Here is a 22,124-nt window from a genome sequence, read left to right on the forward strand (position 1 = left end):
ATGTTCCTGCTTTGAGTCGAAACATTATTTCTGCCTCATGTTTGATGAGACAAGGTTATGAATTCAGTATTAAGGACAATGGTTGTTCAATTTACTTGAATAATATGTTTCATGGCTTTGCACCCATTGTGAATGGATTATTTATCCTAGATCTTGAAGGTGAATCAGTCTATAACATAAATGTCAAGAGGCATAAGCCTAATGAGATAAATCCGACTTACATCTGGCATTGTCGACTAGGACACATTAGTCAAAAGCGCATGAAGAAGCTCCATGATGATGGAATCCTAACTTCGTTTGATTTTGAATCATTCGAGACATGCGAGTCTTGCCTACTCGGCAAGATGACTAAGACTCCTTTTGCAAAGAGTTGCGAGAGGGCGTCCGAGCTGTTGGAACTTATACATAGTGATGTATGTGGATGAATGAGCACGACAGCCAGAGGTGGTTTCCAATACTTCGTGACTTTTACCGACGACTTGAGTAGATATGGATATGTCTACTTGATGAGGCACAAGTCAGGAACTTTTGAAAAGTTCAAGGAGTTTCAGAACGAAGTGGAAAATCAACTCGGCAAGAAAATCAAACTTCTACGATCTGATCATGGCGGTGAGTATATGAGCCAGGAGTTTGATAATCATCTTAAGAGTCATGGAATAGTTCCACAACTGACTCCACTGGGTACGCTACAGAGAAATGGCGTGTCAGAACAGAGGAATCAGACTCTGTTGGACATGGTCCGATCAATGATGAGTCAGTCGGATTTACCCTTGTCATTTTGGGGATACGCTCTAGAAACTGCATCTTTCACACTAAACAGGGTACCATCTAAGTCCGTAGATAAGACACCATATGAGATATCGACTGCGAAGAGTCACAATTTGTCTTTTCTAAATATTTGGGGATGTGAAGCATATGTCAAGCGACTCCAGTCAGACAAGCTCACACCCAAATCGGACAAGTGCATATTCGTGGGATATCTAAGGGAAACCTTGGGGTATTACTTCTACAACCGTGAGGAAGGCAAAGTGTTTGTCGCTCGACATGGAGTTTTCCTTGAGAAAGAGTTTCTTAATCGGAAGGCTAGTGGGAGGACGGTCCGACTCGAAGAAATTTGAGAACCACACGGGGACGTTCCGGTAGGTGATTCTGTCACAACGGAATTAGTTAGGGAACCTGTGGTGGAGTCGACGCCGGTTCCACGGAGGTCGGAAAGGTTACGCAATTTGCATGACTGCAATGTGTTGTTCTTGGAGAATGACGAGCCGACTACGTATGCGGAAGCAATGGAGAGCCCTGATTCCGAGTTATGGCTTGAGGCCATGAGATATGAATTAAAGTCCATGGATGACAATCAAGTATGGAACTTGGTTGATCTGCCAGATGGCGTTTGAGCCATTAAGTGCAAGTGGATCTTTAAGAAGAAAACATATATGGACGGAAATGTCATAGTCCATTGTTGGAAATATGCCCTAGAGGCAGTAATAAAATGGTTATTATTATATTTCCTTGTTCATGCTATAATTGTATTAACTGGAAACCGTAATACATGTGTGAATACATAGACCACAACATGTCCCTAGTAAGCCTCTAGTTGACTAGCTCGTTGATCAATAGATGGTTATGGTTTCCTGACCATGGACATTGGATGTCATTGATAACGGCATTAGGAGAATGATGTGATGGACAAGACCCAATCCTAAGCATAGCACAAGATCGTTTAGTTCGTTTGCTAAGAGCTTTTCTAATGTCAAGTATCATTTCCTTAGACCATGAGATTGTGCAACTCCCGGATACCGTAGGAATGCTTTGGGTGTACCAAACGTCACAACGTAACTGGGTGGCTATAAAGGTACACTACAGGTATCTCCGAAAGTGTCTGTTGGGTTGGCACGAATCGAGACTGGGATTTGTCACTCCGTATGACGGAGAGGTATCTCTGGGCCCACTCGGTAATGCATCATCATAATGAGCTCAATGTGAATAAGTAGTTAGTCGCGGGATCATGCATTACGGAACGAGTAAAGTGACTTGCCGGTAACGAGATTGAACGAGGTATTGGGATACTGACGATCGAATCTCGGGCAAGTAACATACCGATTGACAAAGGGAATTGAATACGGGATTGATCGAATCCCCGACATCGTGGTTCATCCAATGAGATCATCATGGAACGTGTGGGAGCCAATATGGGTATCCAGATCCCGCTATTGGTTATTGGCCGGAGAGGTGTCTCGGTCATGTCTGCATGGTTCCTGAACCCGTAGGGTCTACACACTTAAGGTTTGGTGACGCTAGAGTTGTTATGGGAAATAGTATGTGGTTACCGAAGGTTGTTCGGAGTCCCGGATGAGATCCCGGACATGATGAGGAGCTCCGGAATGGTCCGGAGGTGAAGATCGGTATATTGGACGAAGGGTATTGGAGTCCGGAATTGTTCCAGGGGTACCAGGCTATGGCCAGCATGTCCGAAAGGGGTTTCGGAGGCCCCGACAAGCGTTTGGGGGCCTTATGGGCCAAGGGGAAGGGGCAAACCAGCCCACTAAGGGGCTGTGCGCCCCTTCCAACCCCTCTCACGTAACCAGGAGAGGTGGGGGCGCCACCCCTAGGGCAGCCGCCCCTCCCGGCTTGGGGGGCAAGTTTCCTAGGGGGTGGGGGCGCCCAAACCCATCTAGGGTTTCCCCTGGCTGCCGCCTCCTCCTCTAGATCCATCTAGAGGGGCCGGCCCCCTCTCCCCTGCCCCCTATATATAGTGAGGGGGTGGGAGGGCAGCCACACCCCTTCCTTGGCGCAGCCCCTCCCTCCTCATACATCTCCTCCTCCTCCGTAGTGCTTGGCGAAGCCCTGCCGGAGAACCACGAGCTCCATTGCCACCATGCCGTCGTGCTGCTGGAGTTCTCCCTCAACTTCTCCTCTCCCCTTGCTGGATCAAGAAGGAGGAGACGTCCCCGGGCTGTACGTGTGTTGAACGCGGAGGCGCCGTCCGTTCGGCGCTAGATCGGATCTTCCGTGATTTGAATCGCCGCGAGTAAGACTCCATCAACCGCATTCTTGTAACGCTTCCGCTTAGCGATCTTCAAGGGTATGAAGATGCACTCCCTCTCTCTCATTGCTAGCATCTCCTAGATTGATCTTGGTGACACATAGGAAAATTTTGAATTATTACTACGTTCCCCAACATCCATAAGGCTCGACTTGTTGCTAAACGTTATCGACAAGTTCAAGGAGTTGACTACGATGAGACTTACTCACCGGTAGTGATGCCTAAATCAATTCGGATCATTCTTGCCATAGCGGCATATTTCGACTATGAGATATGGCAGATGGATGTCAAAACGGCTTACCTTAATGGAAATTTAACCGAAGATGTGTATATGACACAACCCGAGGGTTTTGTCGATCCAAAGAAGTCTAGCATGGTATGCAAGCTTCAGAGATCCATTTATGGATTAAGGCAAGCATCTCGGAATTAGAACATTCGTTTTAATGAAGCGGTCAAAGAGTTTGGCTTCATCAAGAATGACTGTGATCATTGTGTATTCAAGAAGGTCAGTGGGAGCTCGGTTGCATTTCTGATCTTATATGTGGATGACATATTATTGATTGGAAATGATGTTCAAATGCTTGAATCTGTCAAGGACTCATTGAAAAATAGTTTTTCTATGAAGGACTTGGGAGAAGCAGCTTACATTTTGGGAATCAAGATCTATAGAGATAGATCGAGAAGGCTTATTGGATTAAGCCAGAGTGCGTATATTGACAAGGTGTTGAAGCAGTTCAACATGCAAGATGCCAAGAAGGGTTTCTTGCCCATGTCACATGGCATTAGTCTTAGCAAGACTCAGAGTCCTACGACTCCTGATGAGCGAAGACGCATGGATGGGATTCTGTATGCTTTGGTTGTTGGGTCCATCATGTATGCTATGGTATGTACTCGTCCTGATGTTAGCTTTGCTCTTAGCGTGGTGGGCAGATACCAGGCTGATCCAGGTGAGACTCACTGGACAGCGGTTAAGAATATCCATAAGTATTTGAGAAGGACTAAGGATATGTTCCTGGTTTATGGAGGTGAGGATGAGCTCGTTGTAAAGAGTTACACCGATGCTAGTTTCCAAACCGATAGGGATGATAGTCGATCGCAATCTGGGTTTGTGTTCATTCTGAATGGAGGAGCAATGAGGTGGAGGAGCTCCAAGCAAGATACGGTAGCTGATTCTACAACAGAGGCTGAGTACATTGCGGCTTCTGGAGCTGCAAAAGAAGGTGTTTGGGTGAATAATTTCATTTCTGATCTTGGTGTGGTTGAGGGCGCGTCTAAGCCATTGGACCTCTATTGTGATAATAGTGGTGCCATTGCGCAAGTCAAGGAACCACGAAACCATCATAAAACCCATCACATACTCAGGCGTTTTAACCTTATTCGCGACATTATCGAAAGAGGTGATGTAAACATATGCAAGGTACACACGGATGCAAATGTTGCTAATCCATTGACGAAGCCTCTCCATGGGCATACGATGCCTAAATGATTGACTCTAGTGCAAGTGGGAGACTGTTGGAGATATGCCCTAGAGGCAATCATGTGACGATGACATTTCCATATGTATTCATGAGTCCTTTGTATTGTCCTTGAACATCATCAATGATATGTATCAATAAGTATGTGACTTGTTTGTGGAACTATGTATTGTATGATGATTGTTCTAATGGTCCCTAGTTGATAAGGTTGTGCGGACACATATCCTTGACTAGTATACGACTCGGTTGATGACTATGTTTCACAAGTCATGTGCATGGAGATGCTAAACCGATAGTATGGGCTCGGGGATGGAGATCACCGAGCCGGACAGACCCACTTTGAGACACAGCGAGATATAGTCATCTGTTAGTCTCAAGTGCAATGTCTATGCCATGTCCTAGACCTGAGCTCCTCGCATGTTCTCGGGATGAGGATCGACTCACTTAGGGTCTATCAAATGCTACTCTGTAACTGGGTAGTTATAAAGGTAGCTTTCGGGTGAGTCATGAGACATGCCGCGAGACATGGTTGACCAAGATGGGATTTGCCCCTCCTATTTGGAGAGATATTCTCTGGGCCCTCTCGAGTGATCAGATTCAGAAAGCATGGCCATGTGACTTGGGTTAAGTGCTAACCCAATTCGGGAATCTGTATCACGGTTTCCCGAAGAGAGGTCGAGCTATCACAAGGGTGACAAGTACTCACCTTGAGCTCGACAACAAATATCGTGAGGCAAAAGGAATGTTGCATATGACACATTGTTGAGGTTCGTCAAACAACTTTACGCACACATGGGAGTTGGCACGTTCGGCTAGGAACCGCTACCAACTATCGACTCTAGTCGTGTCCATGTGTACGTGAACCTATAGGGTCGCACACTTAAGGGGCTGCAGCCCATTCGGATGGGATCCGAGTGGAAAATGGATGTGGGCTCCTAGTGGGCTCAAGTGTTGAGCCCACCTCGGAGGTCTATATAAAGGGGAGTGGGCACACCACTTAGGGTTGATCGAAGAGAACCCTGGTTAGCCACCGCCACTCCCCATGCCCATGCCGCCCGACCGGACCTAGCAGTCCGCCACTCGCCGCTGCTCCCCGTACGTGTGGATACCTTGGAGGCATCACATCTGTGGTGCTTGGACGAATTGTTCGAGGGAACCGCGAGGTTCCGTTCGCGGGAGATCACCATTCACGGGTCTTCGCTGTTCGCGGGAGATCGGCAACGCGAGGAGGAGACAACCTGGGAGATCGGCTACACGCATCACCAACTCTACTTCCGCTGAAGTGACCGCGCGTCTAGTGGTAAACCCGATCCCGTGATCTTTTTCCAGCAGCATGATCTTGGGTGCGCGGTAGAAAATTTTATTTGGCGCTAGCGTAGCGTACCGCGTGATCCAACAGTTTTCTCGTCAGATCTGTTTTTATGTGCAATCTCGTTTGCGTAGTCACGATGACTCAAGAAAACATCAAGTTGTGTGATTTTTCCAATACCAATAATAATGATTTTATTAACACTCCAATTGCTCCTCCCGCCACTAGTGTGGAGTCTTGTGATATCAATGCCGCTTTGTTGAATCTTGTTATGAAAGATCAATTTTCTGGTACTCCTAATGAGTATGCCGCATACCATCTTAATGCATTCGTAGAATTATGCGATATGCAAAAGAAAAAATATGTGGACAATGATATTGTGAAGTTGAAATTATTTCCGTTTTCTTTGCGAGATCGTGCAAAAAATTGGTTTTCTTCTTTGCCTCATAGTAGTATCGATTCTTGGGATAAGTGCAAAGATGCCTTTATTACTAAGTATTTTCCGTCCGCAAAAATTATTTCCCTTAGGACACAAATCATAAATTTTAAGAAACTTGAGCATGAACATGTTGCGCAATCTTGGGAAAGAATGAAATTGATGCTAAGTAATTGTCCTACTCATGGTTTAAATATTTGGATGATCACACAAAAAATTTATGCGGGATTGAATTTTGTTTCTAGAAATCTTTTAGATTTCACCGCAGGTGGTACTTTTATGGAAATTACTTTGGGTGAAGCTACTAAATTTCTTGATAATATTATGGTAATTATTCACAATGGCATACCGAAAGATCCCCTACTAGTAAAAAATTTAATTCGGTTGAAGAAATAAATTCTTTGAGTGAAAAAGTTGATGTTCTTATGAAATTGGTTGCTAATAAAAGTGATCCTATTGATCTTAATGATGTGCCTTTGTCTACTTTGATTGAGCAAAATAGTGATGCCATGGATATGAATTTTATCTCACGAAATAGTTTTAATAGCAATGCTTATAGAGGTAATTTTAATCCTAGGCCTTTTCCTGGAAATTCCTCTAATAATTATGGTAATTCCCAAGGTTGTCAGAATCGTGATTCTGAATCGGATCGGAGCTTCGATGGTAGGATCGCAAATCATAGAATCTTCACTATCAACATCATAGAAACGTAGATTCTATGAACTAAAATCGTAGAATCAGAGGGGTTAGCTTGGATCGTAAAGTCGTAGAATCGTACGACAGAATCGCGATCTTATGGTAATTCCTATGGTAATTCTTCTTACAATAATAATAGGAACCCCTCTGATCTTGAGAATAATATTAAAGAATTTATTAATGCTCAAAAAGCTTTCAATACTACGATATAAGAAAAGTTGAATAAGATTGATGATATGTCTAGAAGCATTGAAATTCTCATGATGTAGAAAATCTCAAGTTGAAAATTTTTGTGCCTAAGGTTGATGAATCTATTAAAGCTTTATATGTTCCCATGGATGAAAGTAAGAAAAGAACCGCTATGCTTGGAGGTAAAATAGAATTTTTAGAAAGAGCGTTTTCTAGTGATTGCTTTCATAAAAATGATGAAGATCTTAAAATGATTGGTGTTTCTTCTATTGATTCCTTGTTTAGTAAAATTAAGATTGATGATAAAGGGACTGAAGAAGAGCCAACTTTAGCTAGAAGGCGTCCCGATAATTCGGAGGGTGAAAATCTTATTGAGAAAATTGATAAAAGTTGGTTTGGAGAGGTCAAAACTTTAACTAGTGATGTGCCCACTCTTTTGGATTACAAAGACTTTAATTATGATAATTGTTCTTTAATTGATTGTATTTCTTTGTTGCAATCCATGACAAATTCACCCCATGCTTATGAACAAAATAAAGCTTTTACTAAACATATCGTAGATGCCAAGATGAAAGCTTTAGAAGAAAAGTTGGAATTAGAGATTTCAATTCCTAAAAAATTACATGATGAATGGGAACCTACTATCAAAGTCAAGATTAAAAATTATGAGTGTTTTGCTTTATGTGATTTGGGTGCTAGTGTTTCCACAATTCCGAAATCTTTATGTGATGTGCTTTGTCTTACCGATATTGAAGAATGTTCTCTTAATTTGCACTTGGTGGATTCTACTATTAAAAAGCCTATGGAAGAATTAATGATGTTCTTGTTGGGGAACGTAGTAATTTCAAAAAAAATCCTACGCACACGCAAGATAAGGTGATGCATGGCAACGAGAGGGGAGAGTGTCGTCCACGTACCCTCATAGACCGTAAGCGGAAGCGTTATGAGAACGCGGTTGATGTAGTCATACGTCTTCACGATCTGACCGATCCAAGTACCGAGCGCACGACACCTCCGAGTTCAGCACACATTCAGCTCGGTGACATCCCATGAACTCCGATCCAGCAGAGCTTCGAGGGAGAGTTCTGTCAGCACGACGGCGTGATGACGGTGATGATGATTCTACCGACGCAGGGCTTCGCCTAAGCACCGCTATGATATGACCGAGGTGGATTATGGTGGAGGGGGGCACCGCACACGGCTAAAAGATCAACTGATCAACTTGTGTGTCTTGGGGTGCCCCCTGCCCCCGTATATAAAGAAGCAAGGGGGAGGCCGGCCGGCCCTAGCAGGGCGCGCCAAGAGGAGGAGTCCTCCTCCTAGTGGGAGTCGGACTCCCCTTTCCTAGTCCCACTAGGAGGGGGAAGGAAGGAGTGGGAGAGGGGGAAGGCAAGGGGGGCGCCGCCCCCCTTGCTTGCCCTATTTGGACTCAAGGGGAGGGGCGCGTGGCCTACCCTAGCCGGCCCCTCTCTCTATCCACTAGGGCCCAACAAGGCCCATTACCCCCCTGGGGGTTCCGGTAACCCCTCCGGCACTTCGGTAAAATCCCGATTTCACCCGGAACTATTCTGATGTCCAAATATAGGCTTCCAATATATCAATCTTTACGTCTCGACCATTTCAAGACTCCTCTTCATGTCCGTGATCATATCCGGGACTCCGAACTACCTTCGGTACATCAAAACACATAAACTCATATTACCGATCATCACCGAACGTTAAGCGTGCGGACTCCTACGGGTTCGATAACTATGTAGACATGACCGAGACTCGTTTCCGGTCAATAACCAATAGCGGAACCTGGATGCTCATATTGGCTCCTAGATATTCTACGAAGATCTTTATCGGTCAAACCGCATAACAACATACGTTGTTCCCTTTGTCATCGGTATGTTACTTGCCCGAGATTCGATCGTCGGTATCTCAATACCTAGTTCAATCTCGTTACCGGCAAGTCTCTTTACTCGTTCCGTAATACATCATCCTGCAACTAACTCATTAGTTGCATTACTTGCAAGGCTTATATTATTGTGCATTACCGAGAGGGCCCAGAGATACCTCTCCGACAATCGGAGTGACAAACCCTAATCTCGATCTATGCCAACCCAACAAGTACCTTTGGAGGCACCTGTAGAGCACCTTTATAATCACCCAGTTACGTTGTGACGTTTGGTAGCACACAAAGTGTTCCTCCAGTATTCAGGAGTTGCATAATCTCATAGTCATAGGAACATGTATAAGTCATGAAGAAAGCAATAGCAATATACTAAACGACCAAATGCTAAGCTAACGGAATGGGCAAGTCAATCACATCATTCTCTAATGATGTGATCCTGTTAATCAAATGACAACTCATGTCTATGGCTAGGAAACTTAACCATCACTGATTCAACGAGCTAGTCAAGTAGAGTCATACTAGTGACACTTAGTTTGTCTATATATTCACACATGTACTAAGTTTCCGGTTAATACAATTCTAGCATGAATAACATTTATCATGATATAAGGAAATATAAATAACAACTTTATTATTGCCTCTAGGGCATATTTCCTTCAGTCTCCCACTTGCACTAGAGTCAATAATCTAGATTACACGGTAATGATTCTAACACCCATGGAGTCTTGGTGCTGATCATGTTTTGCTCGTGAGAGAGGCTTAGTCAACGGGTCTGCAACATTCAGATCCGTATGTATCTTGCAAATTTCTATGTCTCCCTCCTTGACTTGGTCGCGGATGGAATTGAAGCGTCTCTTGATGTGCTTGGTTCTCTTGTGAAATCTGGATTCCTTTGCCAAGGCAATTGCACCAGTATTGTCACAAAAGAGTTTCATTGGACCCGATGCACTAGGTATGACACCTAGATCGGATATGAACTCCTTCGTCCAGACTCCTTCATTTGCTGCTTCCGAAGCAGCTATGTGCTCCGCTTCACACGTAGATTCCGCCACGACGCTTTGCTTAGAACTGCACCAACTGACAGCTCCACCGTTCAATATAAATACGTATCCGGTTTGTGACTTAGAGTCATCCGGATCAGTGTCAAAGCTTGCATCGACGTAACCATTTACGATGAGCTCTTTGTCACCTCCATAAACGAGAAACATATCCTTAGTCCTTTTCAGGTATTTCAGGATGTTCTTGACCACTGTCCAGTGATCCACTCCCGGATTACTTTGGTACCTCCCTGCTAAGCTAATAGCAAGGTACACATCAGGTCTGGTATACAACATTGCATACATGATAGAGCCTATGGCTGAAGCATAGGGAACATCTTTCATTTTCTCTCTATCTTCTGCAGTGGTCGGGCATTGAGTCTGACTCAACTTCACACCTTGTAACACAGGCAAGAACCCTTTCTTTGCTTGATCCATTTTGAACTTCTTCAAAACTTTATCAAGGTATGTGCTTTGTGAAAGTCCAATTAAGCGTATTGATCTATCTCTATAGATCTTGATGCCACCGAGGTCTTTCATTGAAAAAACTCTTATTCAAGTATCCATTTATGCTATCCAGAAATTCTATATCATTTCCAATCAACAATATGTCATCCACATATATTATTAGAAATGCTACAGAGCTCCCTTTCACTTTCTTGTAAATACAGGCTTCTCCAAAAGTCTGTATAAAACCATATGCTTTGATCACACTATCAAAACGTTTATTCCAACTCCGAGATGCTTGCACCAGTCCATAGATGGATCGCTGGAGCTTGCACACTTTGTTAGCATCCTTTGGATCGATAAAACCTTCAGGTTGCATCATATACAACTCTTCTTCCAGAAATCCATTCAGGAATGCAGTCTTTACATCCATTTGCCAAATTTCATAATCATAAAATGCGGCAATTGCTAACATGATTCGGACGGACTTAAGCATCGCTACGGGTGAGAAAGTCTCATCGTAGTCAACTCCTTGAACTTGTCGAAACCTTTCGCAACAAGTCGAGCTTTGTAGACAGTAACATTACCGTCAGCGTCAGTCTTCTTCTTGAAGATCCATTTATTCTCGATGGCTTGCCGATCATCGGGCAAGTCAACCAAAGTCCACACTTTGTTCTCATACATGGATCCCATCTCAGATTTCATGGCCTCAAGCCATTTTGCGGAATCTGGGCTCATCATCGCTTCCTCATAGTTCGTAGGTTCGTCAAGGTCTAGTAACATGACCTCCAGAACAGGATTACTGTACCACTCTGGTGCGGATCTTACTCTGGTTGACCTACGAGGTTTAGTAGTAACTTGATCTGAAGTTACATGATCATCATCATTAGCTTCCTCACTAATTGGTGTAGGAGTCACAAGAACAGATTTCTGTGATGAACTACTTTCCAATAAGGGAGCAGGTACAGTTACCTCATCAAGTTCTACTTTCCTCCCACTCACTTCTTTCGAGAGAAACTCCTTCTCTAGAAAGGATCCATTCTTAGCAACGAATGTCTTGCCTTCGGATCTGTGATAGAAGGTGTACCCAATAGTCTCCTTTGGGTATCCTATGAAGACACATTTCTCCGATTTGGGTTCGAGCTTATCAGGTTGAAGCTTTTTCACATAAGCATCGCAGCCCCAAACTTTAAGAAACGACAACTTTGGTTTCTTGCCAAACCACAGTTCATAAGGCGTCGTCTCAAAGTATTTAGATGGTGCTCTATTTAACGCGAATGCAGCCATCTCTAAAGCATAACCCCAAAACGATAGAGGTAAATCAGTAAGAGACATCATAGATCGCACCATATCTAGTAAAGTACAATTACGACGTTCGGACACACCATTACGCTGTGGTATTCCGGGTGGCGTGAGTTGCGAAACTATTCCGCATCGTTTCAAATGAAGACCAAAATCGTAACTCAAATATTCTCCTCCACGATCATATCGTAGAAACTTTATTTTCTTATTACGATGATTTTCCACTTCACCCTGAAATTCTTTGAACTTTTCAAATGTTTCAGACTTATGTTTCATCAAGTAGATATACCCATATCTGCTCAAAACATCTGTGAAGGTGAGAAAATAACGATACCCGCCGCGAGCCTCGACATTCATCGGACCACATACATCAGTATGTATGATTTCCAACAAATCTGTTGCTCGCTCCATAGTTCCGGAGAACGACATTTTAGTCATCTTGCCCATGAGGCATGGTTCGCAAGTACCAAGTGATTCATAATCAAGTGATTCCAAAAGTCCATCAGAATGGAGTTTCTTCATGCGCTTTACACCAATATGACCTAAACGGCAGTGCCACAAATAAGTTGCACTATCATTATCAACTCTGCATCTTTTAGCTTCAATATTATGAATATGTGTATCACTACTATCAAGATTCATCAAAAATAGACCACTCTTCAAGGGTGCATGACCATAAAAGATATTACTCATATAAATAGAACAACCATTATTCTCAGATTTAAATGAATAACCGTCTCGCATCAACCAAGATCCAAATATAATGTTCATGCTCAACGCTGGCACCAAATAACACTTATTCATGTCTAAAACTAATCCCGAAGGTAGATGTAGAGGTAGCATGCCGACCGCGATCACATCGACTTTGGAACCATTTCCCACGCGCATCATCACCTCGTCCTTAGCCAATCTTCGCTTAATCCGTAGTCCCTGTTTCGAGTTGCAAATATTATCAACATAACCAGTATAAAATACCCAGGTGCTACTGCGAGCATTAGTAAGGTACACATCAATAACATGTATATCACATATACCTTTGTTCACCTTGCCATCCTTCTTATCCGCCAAATACTTGGGGCAGTTCCGCTTCCAGTGACCAGTCCCTTTGCAGTAGAAGCACTCAATCTCAGGTTTAGGTCGAGACTTGGGTTTCTTCACTTGAGCAGCAACTTGCTTGCCGTTCTTCTTGAATTTCCCCTTCTTCCCTTTACCCTTTTTCTTGAAACTGGTGGTCTTGTTGACCATCAACACTTGATGCTCCTTCTTGATTTCTACCTCTGCAGCCTTTAGCATCGCGAAGAGCTTGGGAATTGTCTTATCCATCCCTTGCATATTATAGTTCATCATGAAGCTCTTGTAGCTTGGTGGCAGTGATTGAAGAATTCTGTCAATGACACTATCATCCGGAAGATTAACTCCCAGTTGAATCAAGTGATTGTTACACCCAGACGTTTTGAGTATATGCTCACTGACAGAACTATTCTCCTCCATCTTGCAGCTGTAGAATTTATTGGAGACTTCATATCTCTCAATTAGGGCATTTGCTTGAAATATTAACTTCAACTCCTAGAACATCTCATATGCTCCATGACGTTCAAAACGTCATTGAAGTCCCGGTTCTAAGCCGTAAAGCATGGCACACTGAACTATCGAGTAGCCATCAGCTTTGCTCTGCCAGACTTTCATAACATCCGGCGTTGCTCCTGCAGCGGGTTTGGCACCTAGCGGTGCTTCCAGGACGTAATTCTTCTGTGCAGCAATGAGGATAATCCTCAAGTTACGGACCCAGTCCGTGTAATTGCTACCATCATCTTTCAACTTTGCTTTCTCAAGGAACGCATTAAAATTCAACGGAACAACAGCACGGGCCATCTATCTACAACATCATAGACATGCAAAATACTATCAGGTACTAAGTTCATGATAAATTAAAGTTCAATTAACCATATTACTTAAGAACTCCCACTTAGACTGACATCTCTCTAATCATCTAAGTGATCATGTGATCCATATCAACTAAACCATGTCCGATCATCACGTGAGATGGAGTAGTTTTCAATGGTGAACATCACTATGTTGATCATATCTACTATATGATTCACGCTCGACCTTTCGGTCTCAGTGTTCCAAGGCCATATCTGCATATGCTAGGCTCGTCAAGTTTAACCCGAGTATTCTGCGTGTGCAAAACTGGCTTGCGCCCGTTGTATGTGAACGTAGAGCTTATCACGCTCGATCATCACGTGGTGTCTCGGCACGACGAACTTTCGTAATGGTGCATACTCAGGGAGAACACTTATACCTTGAAATTTAGTGAGAGATCATCTTATAATGCTACCTTCGATCTAAGCAAAATAAGATGCATAAAAGATAAACATCACATGCAATCAATATAAGTGATATGATATGGCCATCATCATCTTGTGCCTTTGATCTCCATCTCCAAAGCACCGTCATGATCACCATCGTCACCGGCGCGACACCTTGATCTCCATCGTAGCATCGTTGTCGTCTCGCCAACTATTGCTTCTACGACTATCGCTACCGCTTAGTGATAAAGTAAAGCAATTACATGGCGATTGCATTTCATACAATAAAGCAACAACCATATGGCTCCTGCCAGTTGCCGATAACTTGGTTAAAAAACATGATCATCCCATACAATAAAATTTAGCATCATGTCTTGACCATATCACATCACAGCATGCCCTACAAAAACAAGTTAGACGTCCTCTACTTTGTTGTTGCAAGTTTTACGTGGCTGCTACGGGCTGAGCAAGAACCGTTCTTACCTACGCATCAAAACCACAATGATATTTCGTCAAGTATGTGCTGTTTTAACCTTCACAAGGACCGAGCGTAGCCACACTCAATTCAACAAAAGGTGGAGAAACTGACACCCGCCAGCCACCTGTGTGCAAAGCACGTCGGTAGAACCAGTCTCGCGTAAGCGTACGCGTAATGTCGGTCCGGGCCGCTTCATCCAACAATACCACCGAATCAAAGTATGACATGCTGGTAAGCAGTATGACTTTTATCGCCCACAACTCACTTGTGTTCTACTCGTGCATATAACATCTACGCATAAACCAGGCTCGGATGCCACTGTTGGGGAACGTAGTAATTTCAAAAAAATTCCTACGCACACGCAAGATCATGGTGATGCATAGCAACAAGAGGGGAGAGTGTCATCCACGTACCCTCGTAGACCATAAGCGGAAGCGTTACGAGAACGCGGTTGATGTAGTCGTACGTCTTCATGATCCGACCGATCCAAGTACCGAACGCACGGCACCTCTGAGTTCAGCACACGTTCAGCTCGGTGACCTCCCATGAACTCTGATCCAGCAGAGCTTCGAGGGAGAGTTCCGTTAGCACGACGGCATGATGACGGTGATGATGATTCTACCGATGCAGGGCTTCGCCTAAGCACCGCTACGATATGACCGAGGTGGATTATGGTGGAGGGGGGCACCGCACACGGCTAAAAGATCAACTGATCAACTTGTGTGTCTTGGGGTGCCCCTGCCCCCGTATATAAAGGAGCAAGGGGGGAGGCCGGCCGGCCCTAGTAGGGCGCGCCAAGAGGAGGAGTCCTCCTCCTAGTGGGAGTAGGACTCCCCTTTCCTAGTCCCACTAGGAGGGGGAAAGAAGGAGTGGGAGAGGGGGAAGGCAAGGGGGCCGCCGCCCCCCCCTTCCTTGTCCTATTCGGACTCAAGGGGAGGGGGCGCGCGGCCTGCCCTGGCCGGCCCCTCTCTCCCTCCACTAGGGCCCAACAAGGCCCATTAACCCCCGGGGGGTTCCGGTAACCCCCCGGCACTCCGGTAAAATCCCGATTTCACCCGGAACTATTCCAATGTCCAAATATAGGCTTCCAATATATCGATCTTTACATCTCGACCATGTCGAGACTCCTCGTCATGTCCGTGATCATATCCGGGACTCCGAACTACCTTCGGTACATCAAAACACATAAACTCATATTACCGATCGTCACCGAACGTTAAGCGTGCGGACCCTACGGGTTCGAGAACTATGTAGACATGACCGAGACTCGTTTCCGGTCAATAACCAATAGCGGAACCTGGAGGCTCATATTGTAGGGGAACGCAGCAGAAAACAAAAATTTTCCGACCTACGCACCAGCCCAGGACCACTATGGAGACTGCATACGTGGTTTGATCTTTTTCGTTACCGACTCGTAGCGCAGCGGGAAGTAGAGTCGATGACGATCGGCGGTGCAGATCCCCGCAGCTAGGATTTACAACCTCCCAACCGCGAGGATGTATACCCTCATCTGCTCCTCAGACAGCCCTCCGGGAGGCGGTCGAACAGCCCCCCCGGACGGTGTCGCGGACAGCCCTTCGGGAGGACCTTCGAAACTCAAACGGTCACTCGGACAGCCCTTCGGGAGGACCTTCGAAACTCGGACGGTCACACGGACAGCCCTTCGGGAGGCACTCACGAACTAAGACCGAAACTACGATCTCTCTACAGAGTTGCACACATACGGTGTCATCTATCCGGCAGGGCTTCGCCGTCCAGAACTAGTTCCTGCCGGAACCTAGACAGCCTTACGGCTCTACGAAACTCTTTTCGTGGGAGGGAGAGAAGAAGCCAGATAATGCATGGCATGTGTATGAGAGCAAGGGATGAGTGTGGAGGGCTGCCCCTCCACCTCTATTTATAGGAAATCCCAAGGGGGTAGGGTAGTTTCACAAAAAACCCAAAATGCACATGAATGAAGTCCTTCCACAAGGACCTAGGAGTGAAACCAAGGAACAAGAGGGTCCCCAAGGGGGGATACCCCATGTGGCCGGCCACACCCCCATGAGGGGCGCAAAAAATGGCTCCTATCCATCCATGTCATCCCCAAGATCTTTTGGAGCAAAGCCCCAAAAGGTGGCTTTCCATAAAGTAACCATAAAGCTGATTTTCACTATTCACGACGACATTTTTCAGCGTCTGACCGAACTGAAAATATTCATGTGGGATAAGAACATTTCCAGTACCCACTAAAATGATTTTCAACGCGTTCTGAAACAATTACAGTTTTAGTGATTTTCATCTGCGAAACGCATCTGAAGTGGCTCCGGCAGCTCCGGAACATTTCCGGTTTTTATCTCAGAAAATTCCAAAAAGCTTCCAGAATGATTCTGGCATCCTCCAAGAATTATCAGGCATGTGCCGAAACCAATTTGACTTAATGGTGTATCCCGAAACAACTTTTCGGTATCATCGAAACTTATCCGATGACTTCTCTGCGGTACGATTCCGCTGTCCGAAACTTTTTCGGTGATTTTCTCTCAGACTCCCTGTCTAGTATTCAGCAGATAGATGACCCTTAAGCGTGTGACCCTATAGGTTCGGTGAAGTATAGACATGACCCAGAACCCCTTCCGATCAATGATCAACATCGGAGCCGTGGACACCCATATTGACCCCTATACCCACACGAATAAATATTCGAGTGAACCTCCAGTTGCCATGTGATATTCCTGTTGCTTCGCGGTATGTTACAAATACCCGAGGTGAGACATGTTGGCATTCCCGTGGATCAACAACTTGTCCACTATGCTAGTTACCTCATTACCGGTATTGTTCTCTTTTCTCGTTATCGTGTTCCGGCATCCCCGTGATCAAATCACAAAGTGTCTGGCCAGACGATGATGGATACCGTAACACCGAGAGGGCCCAGAGATATCTCTCCATCGTCGGAGGAGCAAATCCCAATCTTGAGCTATCAAGTTACTTGACACACTTTTCCATGAACCCGTAAGCCGCCGTAATAGCCACCCATTTACGGAAACAAACCCCAAAGTTCATGAAGCAAGCATGAAGAAACTCGATACTCTCATGGTCTAAGGAATCATGCAAACATTAACCATCTCTGTGTTATGTACCAATAAACTTGTGACGAATGAATCTCATAGCATAACATCAATTCGGGCCGATTCAACACAAATGTTCTCTTAACATTGTGCCCTCAAAGTTGCTGGCATAAACATGCCCATGACCAGGAAAACAGAATCATCATGCAACACTTGAGCTAGTCTTAGAGGCCAGACTAGGAATACTTCTTACCGTTTATTATTCCACACGTGCATATGAGTCTTCCTCCGAGCCTCGTGGATATTGCAGACTCGAGAATCATTGCAGTTATAGCATGGAACATAAACATAATTATGAACTCGGAGATAAATAATATCATTTATTATTGCCTCTAGGGCATATCTCCTACAGACTCCCACTTGCACTAGAGTCAATAATCTAGCTTATGCTAATGCACTTCACACCTGTGGCACAGCGGTGTAAATATGCTTCGCTTGTGGTATAGCCTGATGTCCAACGGATCTGACGACTTCAGTTCCGAGTGTATCTTTGCATGTCCTCGCGTTTTCACGTTTTCACAAAATTCATATTTTGTGTGGACTTGGCTTTGTATGTATGTGAATCACAGGTCGAACCTGGATTCCTCAGACTGAGTTATGGAGCAACTACCTGCAGTAGTGTCCCATTGTCAAAAGCCATCTTGGAACTATACTAAGTTCATGAATGAACTATATGATTCAACATCTTCTTTGTCGCTTCTAAAGCGTCAACATACTTAGCCCTTGTTATAGAATTCGCCACAGTAACTAGTTTGAACAAATTCCAACTAACTGTGCCACCACATTGTGTGTTACATAAAACCCTTAATTTAAATCGAAAATCGCATGGAGAAAAGATGAAGACTCTATCGATGTAACATTTTACAACAAACTCTTCATGATCTCTGCTTGCGAGAAAACCATGTCATCAGTACTTACTCTAGTACTCTGTGACATCTTTCACTGTTGTCCCATGATTAGTAATTTGATCACTTTGGTATCCATACTCGCAACACCTTGGGAGTATCGGACATATCTGGTTGTTTTACATACCATGGAATACTTGATTAATCCAAACACAAAAGTGTGTGGAATCATGCATTTTACTCATCAGTGTTTTGGGACACCGAGTCTTGCAAAAACTCTTTCCATGTTACTTTGGCAAGAATCACTCCTTGGCGTTTTAAATGCTAAAAGGTTTTAGCATCTTGTCAATATGTATTCATTGCTTAGCCCCATTAGGTAATTCTATCTCCATAGATCATCATGCCTAATATTGAGGCTATTTAGCCTAAGCACTTCATCGAAAAACTATTTTCAAATGAAGTCCTAATTTGTGTCAAGAAATTTATTTCCAATTACCAATGTGCCAAGCACATAAGGTTTTTAGAAATATTATTACGCTCCCACTTACTTTCTTGAATTACAAGCATCTTCATTACCCATTGATGAAGTCAAAACCCCTTTGACCATTTCATCAAAACACGAAGATTCCAACTCCATTTTGCTCTCTTCTGTCCATTGCTGGAACTCTGAAGTTTGCATACCTACTAGCATCCTCTGGATCAACAAATTACTTTGGACTGTATCATATACAAGTCCTAGCTTTCATTTCCATCAGATGGAAATCCTTTTATCATCCATGTTTCATATCTCATGATTGAAATATGTATTAATTGCTAGTTCAACCCGAACCGACTTTAAGCATCGCTACGATGAAAACAACCTCATCGTAGTCAACTCTTGAACTTGTTATTTCAACAAGTCGAGCTTTATGGATAAAACATTTTATCCGTATCAGTTTTAAGTTCCATAAATATTCGTTAGACTCTAAGTCTTCCGAAAGGTGTATCAAGGTTTTAATCTTGAATCACTTATATGGAAACTAACTCGGGTTGTATTGGCATTTAGCCAATTCCGGAGTCAGGGCCCATCAACGCTTCCTTGTGTATCGTAGGTATAATGTTGTCTAACAACAATATCTCATTTGCGCACCTGAGAGGTTTGCACGAGCCTTGCCTACGTGGTTCAGCTACAAGTTCGACCGAAGTTCATACATTTTATTGTAGAGACTTCTGTATCAGTCGCAGTAGGAAACTCTGGAATTTCTTCCAAGGTCTCTTTCCTTTGATCTGATGAAGATACTGTTTATCTCGTCGAGTTGCACTATTATCCCACTCACCTTTTAGAAAGAACCATTCTCTTTAAAAGCACACCGTTTCGCGGCAAAACTATTTGCCTCGGTATAGTGAGGGAGGAATACCCAACATTTTGGTATAACCTACAAAGTAGCACTTGTCTGAATTGGAATAGGTTTGTAACCTTTTACACAAGCCCCATATTCCAAATGTTAAGAAAAGATATAACATGGTTGGGCGTACCATACCATGGCTTCATTTCAACAGACCTGATGTAGCTCTTTTCAGTGTAAAAGCCGCAGTCTCTAAAGCATCACTTTAAAAGGGACAATGGCAAATTTATTTATGTCATCTTTGACCTTACCATGTCATAAATGGTTTGATTACATCTCCACGGACTTTCCACTTGCAGTGGTGTTCCGGGAGGTGCAAGTTTATGAAATCCCTTTCACAACTCATCAGACATTCGCTAAACATGTAACTCAAATATTCCTTTGTGCAATCAAATTGCAGAAACATAATTTTCTTGTTACAATAACTTCTACTTCATTTTTGAGAACCTTTCGAATGATTTCAAAAGATCCAGACTTACGTCTCATCAAGTAAATATCCATATATCTACTTGAGTCATTTCTGAAGATAAATAAATCCACCACTAACAACACTTATCGGACTACACACATCAAATGTATGATCACTAATAAGTTTGTTGTTCGTTCCTTATGGCCTGTGAACGGTATTTTAGTCACTTCACTTTTCGGAGGAAAGTTGCAAGTGTCAGATGATTCAAAATCAAAAAGACTTCAAAATCCATCATAATGGAATTTTCCATGTGGGTTTCTCCAATGTGACCAAATGTAGTGCCACACTTGTGTGGTATTCTTTTAGTTTTGCGAAATTTAGCGTCAGTGTTATGGATGTATCATATTACCCTCAATATTCATAACATACGTCCCATCGATGATGGAAGTATGGCCCTTATGTTATTCATAATACTTAACAACAATTGTTGTTTTTATGAACAACTCTTTTGCAACAAACATTGTGCAATGGGCTAGAGTGTATGAAACTCTAAAATGAATTATGAAAAGTAAACCCAGAGGTATTGTATTATTATAAATATTCATAACATACATCTCATTCATAATGAAAGTATGGCCCTTGTGTTATTCATAACATCGAACATAAAAAGTTCTCTTATGAACAACCTTCTTGCAAGATGCCTTATGCAATGGGATAGAGTTTGTAAAACTCTAAATGAATTATGAAAATAAATACAGACGGCAATACACCGATGGAAGGTATAGTAACATTTACTATGTTCCCTGTGTATACCTTAACCTCATTCCTAGCTAGTCTTTCAGGCCATAGTAGTTCTTACATCGAGTTGCAACAGAATGCAATCGAGCGGGCATTTTTGTGATGAACTCACAATACCCAAGAATTAGTGATTAACTTGTTTAACCATAATTCGCAAGAACTATATCTTTGACCAGCCTTCTATACATCAAAAACTTGTATGACATTCATACATGAGCTGGATATTCCAGTCTTCTTTCCTTTTGCCTTTATACTTCTAGCAGTTTAACTTTTAGTATTTCTCCTACTCTCAGAAGAAGCACCCAACTTAAGAGTGGCATTAGCCCCGGACTTCCTAGGTGTGTAAGTCATACTAACACCCTTTGGACACTTCCTTTCTCTTTAAGTTGTTGTTTTATTCACCTTTCATTATATGACAGGCGTTCTTCTGGATCCCTTTCCCAACAGTCAAATGCATAGTAAACACTTTTACTAATACTTGCAAACAAACATTGCTTTGTTTGTATCTGAAAATAATTTTCAGTTCCATGAATATCATATAACTATCCCAACTTTCGAAGTTTGGGTTTCATCGAAGCAAACATATTCCACTTGACCGTAACAGAATTCTAGCTTTTGGATCAAAGGACGAGAGTCACATGATCCATAGCATTAGCGGGAGGATACGGAAAGCATGCGATAGGACAAAGTCCTTCTCGGCACTTTTGAGGACAATCCTCATATTACGTTACCAATCGTAAAGTTTTAACCAGATATTTAACAGCTATTCAATTTTAACAGGGAAAGTGGAATCGCGAGCCATTATTCTACAACTATTATGCAAGAAACACTTAGACAGTGTTCATAATTAATTGCACTGAGAATTAAACATGTTAATTCAACAGTGCGCTCCCACTCAAATCAATATCTCTCATAATTGATTTAGAGTGATTCAAGATCCATATTTCTATTCGATGCCATTGACG

Source organism: Triticum aestivum, chromosome 1D, assembly GCF_018294505.1.
Source record: "Triticum aestivum cultivar Chinese Spring chromosome 1D, IWGSC CS RefSeq v2.1, whole genome shotgun sequence".
Classification (NCBI taxonomy): Eukaryota; Viridiplantae; Streptophyta; class Magnoliopsida; order Poales; family Poaceae; genus Triticum; species Triticum aestivum.